Source organism: Ochotona princeps, chromosome X (assembly GCF_030435755.1).
Source record: "Ochotona princeps isolate mOchPri1 chromosome X, mOchPri1.hap1, whole genome shotgun sequence".
In the NCBI taxonomy this organism is placed as follows: Eukaryota; Metazoa; Chordata; class Mammalia; order Lagomorpha; family Ochotonidae; genus Ochotona; species Ochotona princeps.
The window spans coordinates 42,110,483-42,126,171 of record NC_080865.1 but is presented as its reverse complement, the minus strand read 5'-3'; the positions used below and the strand labels follow the sequence as shown (position 1 = coordinate 42,126,171).

General features: G+C 42.1%; 1 protein-coding gene and 1 non-coding gene across 2 annotated transcripts in view; both read right to left on the bottom strand.

Annotated features, from left to right (window-relative positions):
- The window catches only part of HDAC8 (histone deacetylase 8), a 297,540-nt gene that overhangs the window by 95,187 nt on the left and 186,664 nt on the right, over nt 1–15,689 (bottom strand). The window lies entirely within an intron of this gene.
- Nucleotides 6,361–6,496, bottom strand: LOC118760542 (small nucleolar RNA SNORA72). The gene has a single exon (XR_004996845.2). It is a non-coding gene; the product is annotated as a small nucleolar RNA SNORA72 (small nucleolar RNA).

The window sequence follows — 15,689 nt, the reverse complement described above, 5'->3', positions numbered from 1 at the left end:
GGGCCGGCGCGCCGATCCGAAGCCGGGAACCTGGAACCTCTTCCGGGTTTCCCACGCGGGTGCAGTGTCCCAATGCATTGGGCCGTCCTCGACTGCTTTCCCAGGCCACAAGCAGGGAGCTGGATGAGAAGTGGAGCTGCCGGGATTAGAACCGGCGCCCATATGGGATCCCGGGGCTTTCAAGGCGAGGACTTTAGCTGCTAGGCCACGCCGCCGGGCCCTATCCCTCTTTTCTAATAGTGTGTTTTGGTCCTTATCTTATTAATCATATTTCCTCAGGTTTGTTAGCTAATTGACTGTTAATTAATTGATATTCTGTATTTATCTTTATTTTGTATTTCATTAATTTTTGTTCATGTCTATTATTTACTTCCTCATACTTTCTCGAATTTATTCTATTGTCTGTTATTTATCTGAAATTGAATACTCAGCCAATTTATTTTCAGCTTTTTTTTCTTTTTTAGTATAATAATGTAAGGTTATAGGCATTTCTCTGAGTCCGACTTTAGGTGGATGTTCAAGCTGATTTCTAAGTATTTCCTAATTCCCACTGAAATTTCTTTGTCAACCAAAGGGTTATTTAAAACTGTTGTTATGTTTCCAAAAGCTTATTTTAAAGAATACGCTTTGTATTTGGATTTATTTATATAGTCTTATTTTGTGGTATGTATTCCATTATGCTGTGTTTCCCTATGTGGTACTTTCTGCCACTATGTTGACATCTTTTGAATTAACTGAGGTTTAGTTTTCCTCATTCCATTTCCCCATTCTATTAGTTTGGAAGACATTCATTCTTTATTATATTCTTTTAGTGGCTACCCTTGAAATCTTAACATGCTTATTTAATTTAAAAGAGTTTAGAGTTAATACAGTTACCCTCTTCTCAAACAACATGGAGACCTTAGAATGCTTTGACTATAATCCTTAACAACATGAGTTGCTATTGTGAAGCCTTACAATTCTGTGTTTTTGTTTGTCTTCTTCTAATACCATAAATTAAAAACTAATATTATTACTCAAACATTTAACCTTTTTTAAAAAGATTTATTTATTTTTATTACAAAGTCAGATATACAGAGAGGAGGAGAGACAGAGAGGAAGATCTTCTGTCCGATGATTCACTCCCCAAGTGAGCACAATGGCTGGTGCTGCGCTGATCCTAAGCCGGGAACCAGGAACCTCTTCTGGGTCTCCCACATGGGTACAGGGTCCCAAAGCTTTGGGCCGTCCTCGATTGCTATCCCAGGCCACAAGCAGGGAGCTGGATGGGAAGTGGAGCTGCCGGGATTAGAACTGGCGCCCATATGGGATCCTGGGGCATTCAAGGCGAGGACTTTAGCTGTTAGGCAATGCTGCCGGGCCCAAACATTTAACTTTTTTCCTACTAAAAGTTCTTGCTTGTATCTCAGAACTTGTTTTCAGTTGGATAATTTTCTTGACTTAGTGACGAAGTATTAATGCTAAACTCTTTGACTGTGAATATTTTCATATCAAAATGCTTTTCGCATTTTGCATTTATTCGCCAAAGACAATTTAACAGAACATACAATTCTGAGATGAAAATGATTTTCCTTCAATATTTTCAACATCATATTGTAATCTGATTTTCATTGTTGGTTCTTAACAAGTAAGCTATCAGTCTAATTCTTGTCTTTTTGTTCATGATCTGTCGTCCTTCTAGCTTGTTTTATCTCTGTTGTTCTGTGATTTATTATGTTGTGTAGATGTTAATTTCTTTTTAATTTACCTTACCTGAGATTTCTTAGGCTTCGTGAACTGCAAATTGTTGTTTTTGGAAAATCCTAGCAATTTTTTTAGCCATGATTTACTTCAACATTTCTTCTTTTTATTTCCTTCTAGAACCTTAAGAAGAAAAATGGTGGACATTCTTGCTCTATTTATGTTTTGTAAACACTTTTTCTGTGTTTTTATATTACAGATTTTCTGTGCAGTAATCTGCGTGATTTTCCCCCCCCCCAGACCTATCTTCCAGTTTACTAAATTCTTTTCAAATGATTTATAAACTCTTGTTGATGGTTTTAATGTCAACTTTTTTTCTCATTTCTATTTAGTTCTTTAATATCTCAGGTCATTTTTGATAATATTTTCTCTTTGTTTTGCACTCTTATTTCTTTATTTAACATAAGTCTTTCATTTAATGTGTATAAAAATTTTCAACATCTAAAATCTTTGTGGGTCTGTTTATATTTTGTCTTTTTTCCCTGTTGGCTTCTCCTTCCTGGCAGTTGGTTTTCTTACGTGAATTGTGATTTTTGATTGTGCAATAATGTTTGTCAACATGCTGTGGGATTTCCATGAGGTCTATGGGTATGGGTGCATTCTTCCATGAAGGATTTCTATTTGATTTTCCTTTGCTATTGAGGCGTTACAGACTTAGATCCAATTTAAATTAAAATTCTTGGCTTGTGGCTTTTTGTACAATTCACAGAATGTATATTCAAGCTGTAAACTTAGTTGAAGGCTGGTGCCACAAAATCTCAGAGATTTTTTTGTTTGTTTGTTTGCTTTTAATTCTAACCTAAAGTTACAGCCAAGACAAAAAATTTTCCTTGCCATCTGTCCCTTCTCCCTAGCCTGAGGCCTGTACTGTCTCATCTAGTAACCATTAACCACTAGCCACATGTGGCTATTAGGTTTAAATTTAAATTAATTAAAATAAAAAATAAGTTCTTTAGTTTCACTACCAATAATTTAAGTCCTCAAAAGCCACATGTAACTAGTGGCTACTGTATTGAACAGTGTAGATATACATCTCCATCATCACAAGAACTTTTAATGGACAATGTTGTTCTAGAACATCTGAAACTACATATGTCCCCAGGCATGTGGCAGTTTTAAGAGATAGCTACATCACTGAATGTATTTTTATAATCTGTGACCTAAGTCTGCATTCAACAAGGATCATGTGGTGGACAGGAAAATGGTTCCCTAAAGATATCCAAGTTGTGGTTCGGGCCTTGGGATTCGGGGGCAACTGCCGCTCCTCACAGTGTGGCGGCTGTGGGGGGTGCCCCTGCCCGGTCGGACCCAATGCTGGGGGCTCACACCAAAGACACTGCCGCAAGGCAGTGAACGAGTCCTCGGCCTCATCCAGGACCCAAGAGAGCTCATTCCTCAGGGTAAGTGCGCCATGAGGGAACTTGGGAACTGGCTTAAAATTCCTAGCTCCACCCAGCTGCTAATATCTGGCAGCTAGGTGAGTTTGGGAGGGGTTCGGGCCTTGGGATTCGGGGGCAACTGCCGCTCCTCACAGTGTGGCGGCTGTGGGGGGTGCCCCTGCCCGGTCGGACCCAATGCTGGGGGCTCACGCCAAAGACACTGCCGCAAGGCAGTGAACGAGTCCTCGGCCTCATCCAGGGCGGCCAGTGCACCATGTGGTGCCAGGCTTTGCCTGCTGGCCGCCTGGCCGGGAAGCTCTGGGGTAATGGATGTCCGAATTGCTGCTTAGATAGCTCTAGGGTGACCCCACTGTTTCTGGGTTCTGAGTCAATCCTAAAGATTCCCAACGCCAGTAACTCTTCTTTTGGAGAACTTCTAATCACTCAATAATGCTGAGCTTTGAACACCTATAATGCAAAAGATACGCCCCGGATTGTCTAGCAGGATATTTTTTTGCCTGACATGATGTTGGTTCAGGAGACTGGTCACATTAGGCAGGTCCATAATTTTAACTAGTACTCTAGAACCTTATCCTGGGGTGGACTCTGTGCAGGTTGTGTGGGCCACACCCTGTAGAAAGTTTGGCCCCACTGGTAAACCTAAATTTTAGGTGGTTATGGACTAATCTAGGTGTGACCAAGGAGCCTGCCATCAATCACAGGTAAAGGGATCCGCCATAGACTGGACTGGGCAAGGCAGCAGCACCCAAATGTGCATCCTGAATAGGCTGTGGGGTGGGCCGGGCTGCAACATTCACCAGCTCATACAAGGCCAAATGGGAGGCCAGAGTACACCGGGCACTGGCCTAAAAACCAATGGCATGTATGTAAACTGGGTTTGGGAGTGGATCAAGTGGAGGTACTTGGGAAGCTCCCCTGGCGAGTCATAGCTCTCGCTGGTGAACACGCCGTCCAGATCTGGGGGTCGGAATAGCAGGGCATAGTAGCTCCAAAATGTGTAAATTGGTAATGGAACGTAATGTACTGGGCAGGACTGAGCAAACCTTTGTTTGCAAGCAAAACTAGAAACCAGCATGGAACACTGGTCATACCGAGCTAGGCTCTTGCACCTACTGGTCCTCAGAGCAACCAAGGGCAGGTGCATGATTTACAGCTAGGAACAAGCCCAATCGGGGAGGTAACGGGACACCCTAACTAGGTTGAGGTTCCCACCAAGGGGCGTAGGTGCTAGAATTGGAGCTGCGTTCTATCTAGGAAACAGTTGCAGTCACCCGAGGCACTAGTGTGGGCTGGGATGGGATGCACCAGGCCAGTTCAGACCCCAACACCATCTGGTGTCATGGAGAACCAGAGGGTAGATGTGGGACTGACTAGGCTGGGTCTCAACCCCCTACTGAGCCATGCATGAGCTGTGTGTGGGTATGGACGAGCCATGGCCGGGCTGAAACATCCAACAACAAGAACCAGAATGGGGTGAAAGCAAGCCAGGAAAAGCCACTGTTCCTGCTAGGACAGGAGGTGAACTGAGTTGGGTTGGCTCAAGGACCCCCTGGCATGCGCAAAACCTGCCATTGGGAGGGGTTCTGATGGAGGAGCCTGGGCAACTCCTCTGGCAGGACACAGTCCCTGCAGGTAAGCGCAAGAAGCATGATAGGAAACAGTCCAGAATAGGCCATGGAAAGTTTCCCACTGGCACACATTCAGCATGGGTCAGGAGCAGACCAGGCTGAATCAGTCCATATCACCCACTGGCAAATCCGATCACCAGATCAGAGTGTGGGATGAGCCGGGTTTGGTCGCGACAAAACCAGTACACATTATGGAATGCCAGGGCGTGGTTGCCTGTACTGGATATGAATGCAGCACCCAACCAGCACACGTGAGATCCAGGAAAGAAGGGAGGGGCAGAGCTGGCGGGGGGATTAAGGGGCTGGTTCCCTCGCCGGACAGCTACTCCCACCGGAGAGCGTGGGCTGGGATAGAGACAGACTAGACTATGCAAGGCTACAACACCTGTGCGCAGCATGTGGAATAGACCAGGGAAAAGCCAGGCTGGGCTGATTATTCCTGCTGGTGCAAGCATAAATTAGAGTGGGTGAGGGATGTTTGGGCATAGCCGCAGAAGTTGGCACTGGGGACTAATTCTGTCAAGTCAAATCACAGAACCACCTAAAGAGTGCATAAACCGGGACAGAGAGACCTGGGAGGGAAAAAGTGGGTTCCCCCTTCTTGGGTCACTAGTCCCATGGGAGGGCGTGAAAACTAGGACGGGGGCTGGGATGGCTAGATAGAAAGGCACTCAACAACACCCATGAGGGCTGGATGGTTGAGTTGGTTAGATAGAACTAAGCTTTAATACCCATTGACAAGTGCCAGAGCCAAATGGGATGGGGGACAGACTGGTCTTCTGCTACACATACTGGCAAACCAGGGTAGGGGGCGGGCCTGGTGTGGGTTATCGTGGGTCGCCCCAACTAGGCTGCAGCTCCCACTGGTTAGTGTGAGGGCCGAGTACGTGCTGGGCAGAACCAGACTGGACTGCAATACCCATTGGTTCCAGTGCAACTCGGGACTGAAAACAGAACCAACCCAGCAATTGCAACCACCAGCTGATCGGGGTGATGGACTGTGCCGGGCCCTGCGCTTGCTAGAACATGCAAGAAACTAGTCTGGGAATACCTCAAAGTTTCTTTGGAGATCTCCCCAATCGAACTGCTGGACTCAGAACTCTAATCAAGAAAAGACAGAAGACAGAGCAGATCAATCATTCATCTCAGCTATATGTTGGCAGCGAAATATGGGGCAAACGGAGACTTTATGATGGACCATATCAATCAGTGGACGACCTCATCGAGCGAAACTGGCAGCGATTCATAACTGGAGAACTATTAACACCACTCGAGCACATATCTCAGAGCATGCCCCACATCCGGGACTCGGGGTGGGCGGGAAACCGGGTGGGGCTTCTCCCTCAATATCCTCCTTTACCTCAGATACAAGATGGAAACAATATGGACATAATAGTATTGCCCACTTCCCTATCCCCCTGAACCTTTTTTTTTTCTTTTTCTTTCTTTTTCTTTCTTTAACTGTAATTAACTATGTAAAGATTGTCAACAACAACACAATAAAATAGATTATAAAAAGAAAAGATATCCAAGTTGTAATCCGCAGAACTTTTTTTTTTTACTATTTATTTATTTATTTATTTATTTTTTGCTGTTATCACCAGCATTTCTAACACCAGACATAGGGAGAGAACTAGGTCTGGGGACACATGTGTGGTCTTAATAGAGCGAATGTTTAGCCTGCCCTGATTATCACAAAATCAGAACAGCGAGAACAGTAATCCGCAGAACTTGTAAATATGCTATTTTATGTGGCAAAAAAAGACTTTCTAGATTTGACTAAGTCCAGGATCTAGAGCTGGGAAGATTACCCTGGATTCTATTAATGGATTCAATGGAATCACAAGGGTTCTCATGGGGGAAATAAGGAAGCAGGGAGATAGCCATCAGCTCCCTGGTGATGTGATGACAGAATTAGAGGTATGAATGGTGTACTTTGAAGTTGGAGGAAGGAGCCAAGAGCCAATGAATGCAGGAGAAGCTGAGAAAATCCAGGAGCGAGATTTTCCCCCTAACGTCTCCAGAAGAATTGTACTACTCTAAACCAACTTTAGATTTCTGACCGCCAGAACTGCAAGCGATTACATTTGTCTTTCTCTAAGATACTAAATTAATGATAATTCCTTACAATAGTAATAAACAGCTAATACTGACCATACAAGGTGCCAGACCAAAAAGACTGTTTCCATATATTGAAGATTTGTGCTCGGCCTGGAACTGTGCTGTAATGGGTAAAACCACTGTCTTTATAACACTGTGATTATAACATCTCATATGAGTTCTGGTTCATATCCCAGCTGCTCTGCTTCCATCCAACTCCCTGCTTATGTATCTGGGAAAGCAGCAGAGTATGGCTCAAACTTTTGGGCCCCTGCCACCCATGTGGAAGACCTGGAAGAAGCTCCTGGCTTTGGCCTGAACAAGCTCTGATTGTTGTAGCCATCTGGGTGTGAACTAGCAGATAGAAAGCCCACCTCTGTCTGTCTCCCCCTCTTTCTCTGTAACTCTGATTTTCAAACAACACCAAAAAATCTTTAAAAAATACTGTGCAATCCTAAGCCCATCATTCTGCTATTTAAGTATCCTGACATATGACTATTTATTTATGAAAGCCTATACGATTGTACTAATATAAGGGGAAATCAGTGGTGGTGGGGAGGAGTTTGGGAAGGGGGTAAGGAAAATCCAAGAGCCTATGAAATTGTATCATAAAATAAAAAAATAAAATAATTTTAAAAATAGATGAGGCAGTAATGTTTTCTATAGCAAGTTAAGAACAGTTAGCAGTAAGGTGGGATACAGGCTGATCGTTCCATTTGAACAATGGGAAAGGTAAAGTGTGGAAACAGGTAGACTTGGAGATTATGTGCACATATCACATTCAGGATTTTCTAAGACTTGTTCTGGGCGCCTGCAAGGACAGCACAAGACAGTAAACAGACAGATGGGACAGAAAATGTATAGGCTGAGTGTGGTGAGAGCATTTCATCAAATCTAAGGTGTGTGATTTCAAGAAACACTAGGGAAAAAACAGTCCCTATTAAATACTAGTTACTGTAAGTTATGTTTTGATTTCACAGGTATTAAAATGTAAGCAGTGACTATATCTTGAAAGCTTATGAAATACGGTATGTCAACAATAGTATATTTAAGCCTTGGTCCCAGTCAGTGAGTAAATAGGACATAAAATAATTGAAACATACTTATTGTATTTCTCATGTATGTATTATGCAGAAACACAATTGAGATGTCAGGAATAAACAGGTATTGGCAATAAAAAAATACTGTGGCTGCCCAAAGTCACTAAGTGTGTGTGTGTGTGTGTGTGTGTATATATATATATATATATAGTATATATATATTTTTTTGCTTGGCTCAGAGGTCCAAAGTCAAAATGTTAGGAGGCAAATGATGTGGAACCTATACTTTCATTCATTTTTTTCAACATATGTAGCAGTCCCTCTTTATCCATGGCTTCACTTATTCATGGTAATCTGTCATCCAAAAAATGTTATTACAGCACAATGAGGAATTAAACTAGGACTACTGAGAGAGAAAGATATATCATATTCACATAATTTTATTATAACATATTAGAACTTTATTTTACTGCTAGTTATTACTGTTACTTTGTTGCTATGTCTAATGTATTCTATAAGCTGTATCACAGACATGCATATGCAAGGAAAACAGTATGCATACAATGCAATATTAACCTTGGTTTCAGCCATCCAATAGGGGGTCTTGGACTGTATCCCTCATAGATAAGATAAGCACCACTGTACTAAGTGATCAGCATGCTCCAAGAACTGGTCTACATGATGAACGAATTTCAGCGAATACAAGAGAATTCTTGCCCTCAAGAATCTTATCCTTCTAGAGGAACCCAATTGGTAAATAACAAATCTAATAAGCAACTTATTACATAATTAAATAATTAAATAAGTAAATTATAGTTCCTTAGAAGATGGGGAAAAAGAAAAACTGATTGGTTGTGGCTAGGAAAGGGGACTGGGCAGCTATAATACAAAAAATGGTGGTCATGCTAAGTCTCATTAAGGTATAGGCAATTAAACAATGATTGGAATGAAGTGAGGGAGCTTACTCATGTGAAATTATGGAGCAAAAACATTTTTTTCTAAAGTATATTTGCTTGTGGGGTGGGGAGGAAGAGAGAGAGAGAGAGAGACAGAGAAAGACTGATTGATTGATTCTATTTGTTGGTTCAGTCTGCAAATGGCCACAATGGCTGGGGCTGGGCTAGGTCAAAGCCAGGGGCCAGGAACCCCTTCCTGGTCTCCCACATTGATTGGAACAGGCGACAAAGGCCTTGGGCCATCTTGTATTGCTTTCTCAGGCACATTAGCAAAGAGCTGGATTAGAAGCAATGCAGCTAGGACTCAAACCAGCATTCCAAAGTTGGATACTAGTGCCACAACAAGTAGCTTAACTTGCTGTGCTACAATGCTAGAAGATAGGCCAATGTGATGGGGGACATAGCAGGAAGAAATGAAGTTAGATAAGACATAGGTGATAGATCACAGAGGACTTTGAAGGTCACTGCCAGGACTTAACATTGGTATTGATGAGGGTTCCTGATTTTTAAGGAATATAAGAGTACAACTGGCCTAACACACAGAATATATAGGAAGAGATATAGCTATAAAAGAATGCATGAATTTCTAGATAGTGAATGGTGAATCAACTTTATTCTAAGCACCATATGTTGACATTTATTTGCTTTCTGGACTGTTTTATTTATATGAGGGGGAGCTTGAAAAGTTCATGAAAAACATGTATTAAGAAAAAAATCCATGAATTTCATTTTGTGCACTATAATAAAATCTTTTAATTCCATTTTCATGAACTTTTTGATGTGCCTTCATATACTGGTGAGTCCAACCCAAATTAACTCCAAATAAGCACAATCTTTTCCTGTCTTCATTTTTCTGATCCTAGTTAATGGTATACCAATTTCCAAATCTGGAAGTCATGTCCTGGTCCTTTCTCTTGCTCCATCATGTCTAACCAGACTCCCAAGTCTGTGTTACTTTAGAGACATCATTTTTGCATTTTCATCTTGGTTCAAGTTCACATGTCTTAGTGAACTATCATAATCATCTCCATGGGGCTGGTGCTGTGGTATAGCAAGCTAAGCCACCACTGGTGGTGCCAACATCCTATATGAGTACCAGTTTGAATCCCAGTGGCTCTAAATCTGATCCAACTTCCCACTGGTGGCATTGGAATGGAGAAGTGGAGGGTGTAAGTCCTTTGGCCCTTGCACCCCCATTTGAGAGCCGGAAGAAGCTCCAGGCCCCTGACTTCAGACCTGTTCAGCTCTGGCCATTGCAGTCGTTTGGGAGAATGAACCAATAAAGGAAGATCTCTCTCTGACTCTCTCAGTAACTCTGCTTTTTAAATAAAATTAAATAAATCTTTAAAAACAAACATAATCATTCCCAGGATTCTATAAACCTGCCTACCAACTGAACTGTAGTGCCATGGTACCAAAATTGATCCAGGTTCTCTTTCAAAAAGTTTTACAAAATTTGAGAATGAAGAGAAAGAGAGAGTGAGAGAGTCCATCTTCTAGTTCATTCTACTCCCCAAATGTATGCACATGCCAGGCTGAAGCTGGGGATCAGAAAATCAGTCCAGGTCTCCCTGGTGGGTGGTAGGAACCCAGTAGCTTGAACCATCACTTGCTGTCTCCTGAATTTGTGTAAGCATGAAGCTGGAATCACAATCTACAGCTGGGACTAAAACCTCAGTCTTTAGAAATTGTATCTATAAATCACATTGAATCTATTCAATAGTAAAAATTAAAGTGTAAACAATTAAAAGTAAAAATGTGTGCTGACATTTAGAAACGTGTCCCAGTCTATTTCTTCAGCCACATTTCTCTATGCTTCTCTGCTTCATGTTTCATTCACACCAAGCTTCTCACTACAATCTAAGCATATTGTGCCCAATCACAGGTCCCTGAAAAACCAATACATGTTAACAATATCTTCACACAATAACAGGTTTTGTCCTTCAGGAATGTCTTTATTCCTGTCTTAAACTGGAAAAACCTGCACAACTCTCAGTCCATTCAAATGGCACACTTCTTTGCAAAGTGTTTCTTGACTCTCTCAATAGCATTTGTTGCTACTTTACTTGTGCCTCCATTATTCTGCATATATACTTCACACAACACTTAATACAATGCAACTGTAAGTTGCCTGAGGGTAGGAACCATGTTTTGCTGATTTTTTTAATCCCCAGTAGGTAGTACAATGTCCAGTTTTAAGGAGTTATTGAAAACTTGCTGAAACAATGAAGGAAATGATTCCGAACAAATACCTAACTGTGGCAGTCAAGAAGGAGGATCAAAAGAGGCAGAATCTCATGCACAGGTGCCAGTCTTTGTGGAAGAGTGGCTGTGACTTCACTGAATTGCAAACATAAAAATTGGAGGTGTCCACTAGGTTATGAGGGAACACAAGAGCAAACAGGAAGGGTTGGGTGAGGCTAACTGACGAAGTGCTGTGAAGCCACTGTCCAAAGTGTAGATTTCCACTGGAATGGGTAGGGAGTTGCTGGAGGGCTACTAGAGATAGGATCGAAATGAGTCCACTAGAAATGACCTCAACTGTGAGGCTGGTAGGAGGCTGCAGGGCCAGCCAGAAGGTGATTACAAAAAACCCAGAACAGACTGGGCGTGGTAAGTGCAAGTGGGAGATTTAGAAAGGCACAGAGAAAGGTTGGCTTTACTGAGGGACTCCGTGGGAGAATACACAAAAGCAGTGAGACTGGATGAAGGAAATGAAGAACAGGTGCAAGAAAGGAGACCAACGACAGTACCAAAACACAACCTCTTATCATTGTGGATTCTCTATGTCTTTCTTTGCTAAGCTAAATGGCTGCATACTCAAATCATCAGGAAATATGTCAATTGTGCCTCAAGAATATTTCTTGAGTCACCCTCTTCATCCTCACCATCACAACCACAGTCTAAGCCCTCAGCAGTTTCAGCTGCACTAGCCTCTAAAGTGGTTCTCTACATCCTTCCTTGCCCAGAACACTCTGATCTCCCACACAACAGTTAGTATTGCCTTTTGAAAATCACAATTGGATTATATTATTTCTCTGCTTAAAACTTTTGGGGGTATCACTGTACTGAGAGTTAGATCTATGCTCCTTCTGACCTATAAGACTTCCAAAAGCCCCTGCCTGCTTCTCTGTTCCCATCCCACCCCTCCTCTGACTGCCCAGAGAATTCTTCCCTCACTCAATACATCCTGGTTTCACTGGCGTTCAAGAAAATTACATATTTATTTGAGGGGTGAGAGAGACAGAGAGATAGAGAGATAGAGAGAGGGAGGGAGACAGAGAGGGAGAGAGAGAGGGAGGCAGAGAGGAAGAAAGAGAGAGGGAGAGAGAAACACTGCCATCCACTGGTTCACTCCTCAAATGCTCACACCAGCTGGGGCCCAGTCACTTGATCATCACCTGATGTCTCCCAGGACCTGTAGTAGCAGGAGCCAGAGGTTGGTATCTAACCCAGATACTCTGATGTGGAATGCAGGTATCTTAACTGGTGTCAGACTCAACACACATTCCACACTACCATTTTCCCCCTATATTTTCACATCCTGATCCCTCTGCCTGGAATGCAGTTCTTTATCTGGCAAGGGTCTCCAGTCTTTTGTATTTCTGACCTAAATTTGACCCCCCTTCAGAGACCTCATTCATAACTTCTGTATCATCTATTTATTTTCTGTTTAACAGTCACCACACTCTGTTTTCTTGTGTGTTTATTGCTGCTCTCACATTAGAGTCTAAATTCTAAGAGGTAGGGACCATGTGGGTACTGTTGTCTCTCTAGCGTCCTGCACACAGTGAGGAGTCAATAAGCACCTGTGAAAATCCGAAGGAACTGGGCAAAGAAAGCAGCGTCCACCAAAAAGGAGGGAGTCAAGGAAAAGGACGAGCATAGAAAAGAGCTCCACTGAATTTTGAAAAGAGCATATCTAGTTTCATTCAGTGTAAAGTGTAAAATACAAACAGGAATTGCAGATGGTAGCCAGAGGTCTCAGGCTCCAAATCAGGGAGAATCGCATAATTGCAGCCTAATGGAATTCAGTCCAATTCACCACAAATTTGTGGAGTGCTTATTACATTGCCAGGCACTATGCTGGGCATGCTCTGTGGGGGATATAAAGATGAATAAATTCACTTTTCAAGAGTTTATATTCAAGAAAGCAGAAATAGGAGATAAGGTTGTACAAATGATAATAAAAGACAGAATTTAATCAAAGAAAGGGCTCTGGGGGATCTGGGGGCTCAGAGGAGGGGGTTTAAGGAAGGCTTCAAGGAAATTTACTCTGACCCTGAAGTCAACAAACTCCAGAGCACAATGAAATACAAGCACAGTCCCTTCTCCACAAAATGTGTTGTAAGAATATGATAGAAAGCAAAATATTTTCAAAGATGAGTTCTGAGGCATTGTGTTAGAAGGAAATCAACTGGTCCTCCAGTTTTGTCTCCAACACTCATCATTTGAGAGCTTTTAGACAATTACTTTATGGTATTTTACAAACGGCAATTGTTTATGTACACTACACAGGTCCTGTATGTACACACACACACACACACGCTCCTTTATCAAATAATTTCTCCTTCTAAGCTTCAGAGTTTCTTTTTATCTCCTTTTGAAATTCATTTGGTTGTGCTTAAATTTTTATTTAATTGAGGGGAGAGAGCGTGAACGAACTTGCAAGCTCCCATTTGCTGGTTTACTCCCTAAATGAGTATAATAATGTCCAGGGATAGGGGAAACAGGCAGATGGAAGCCCAGAGTTCAATCTGGGTCTCCCATGTGGACGGCTCCTGTGAGAGGCACACACTACATCATTTCAGCTATTACCGCTGCCTCCTAGGGTCCCATTAGCAGGAAATTGGAATCAGGAACTAGATCCAGGAATTAAATCTAGGCATTCTGATGTATGATATGACTGTCATAATGCCAAAAGCCTGCTTCTCCATTTGAAATTTAGCACTGTTGATTCTTAGTTCTTCAATAATTGTTGACACACTTGCAAGTGTTCCTTTCTGCCTTCAGCTAGCATCCACAGTTTTGCACGAAAGCAATATACTGGTTTTGGGATATAATAAAGGGACTAGAAAGTATTTTGGCTATTTATGAGATTGGTGAAATGTATGAGGAAGATATTTAAGAAATGAAACCTGTTTCCTTATGGAAGCGATATGTGAGCAAATTGTGTGTGTGTGTGTGTGTATTGTAAGATTTATTCATTTGAAAGGCAGAATTATAGAGAGATGCACAGAGAGAAAGAGATCTTCCATTTGCTGGTTCACTCCCCAAATGGCCCCAACAGTCAGGGTTGGGCTGGACTGAATCCAGGAGCTTCCTCTGGGTCTCCAATGTGGTAATACAGGGCCAAGATCTTGGCGCATCCTCTTGTTTTTCCAGGCGTTAAGTAGGGAGCTGGGTTGGAACTGCAGCAGCTGGGACTCAAACCAGCACCCATATGGGATGCTGGTGCTACAGGTAGCAGCTTACCCATCACACCACAGAGCTAAACACAAAGGTAAGAAAATTTTGAAGTGATTGACAATGGCTCCTGCCTGTCATGGCAACCAACTGCATATTGGGAAATTAAAGATATTATTAGTGTCAAGAAACAGCCACCAAAAAATGTTACTGATAAGGTTGAGATAAATTGTAATGTGGGAAATTGTACCCCGTCTTGAGGTAATGACGGAAAGACAAATGTTTTAGGTGATTAGTGAAGTGAGATGGTTGGAGAACAGAAAAATCTGTCAGTATGCCTCCAGGAATGACCATGGAGACTGTGGTCTATTTCTAGATTATTGAGTCTTTGTTTCTTTAGGCAGAACTGTTTCTAGTATGGAGAAGGACTATTTATTGGTTCCTACATTTGATTGAAAAAAAAAATCTCTGGAGAAGATCCAAGTCCTTTTGCTGTAATTATGTGTTCACCAAGGAGCTTTATGGTCTGTAACTGGTTTCTTGGTTGAACTAACCTGCCAACCGCTAGGGCCTTATATCAGATGACAGGTGCCTCGTCTTGCCAAATATAAGTGCTCATCTTGAAGTCTGCTTTATAAATTCTGTTCTGGGACTTTGGTGCATAGATTCACCACTTCTCAGAGACTCCTTCTCCCTCCTGATGAGACTGAAAATGAGAGAGAAACATGTAATGGCAAAACTACAGGATAGGTTGACTTGGGGAATCTTCTTACGATGTCTGGCCCATGGGGTCACTGACATCAATAATAATCCCTTATATTTGTTCCATACTTCTAACTTGCATAATGTGCATGCATGTGCACACACACACATACACATGCATTTTATTATTTTGTCTATTACATATTCTTAAACTCATACTGCTTGTAAAAATACTTTTACAGAGCAGTGTTAAAGATAACAAACAGGCAATAATGTCGTCAGTATATTGAGGAAAAAAAAATCTGTCCGTGATGGGACCTTGGCAAAATAATTCAAACCAAAGAAACAAAGGTAGTCAGAATCTAGGCTGCAGCAAAGTGATGCCAGAATTCGGAGGCAGGCTTAGAATTATCGTGCAAGTGAGATGTCAGAAATACACGTTTGTAGATGTGCTGCCGATGGAGGCTTGGGAAATATCCAAGTGCAATCAAGGTGATCAAGGCAAATCTGAAGAACTGGATGTAGTTGAATAAAGTTGCAATCTAATCAGCTTTATTGTAAACTGTGTGAAGAATAATGTGTTACAGAATGGTGGCCTGTGAGTTATTTGGAAAAAAAGAGTTAGATAGTAAACATATGTTACTCTTTGTCCAGCACCTCCCACCACCACCAATGTGTAAGGGTGAGGAGGATGGGGGATGTGGTCTGTCTACTTGT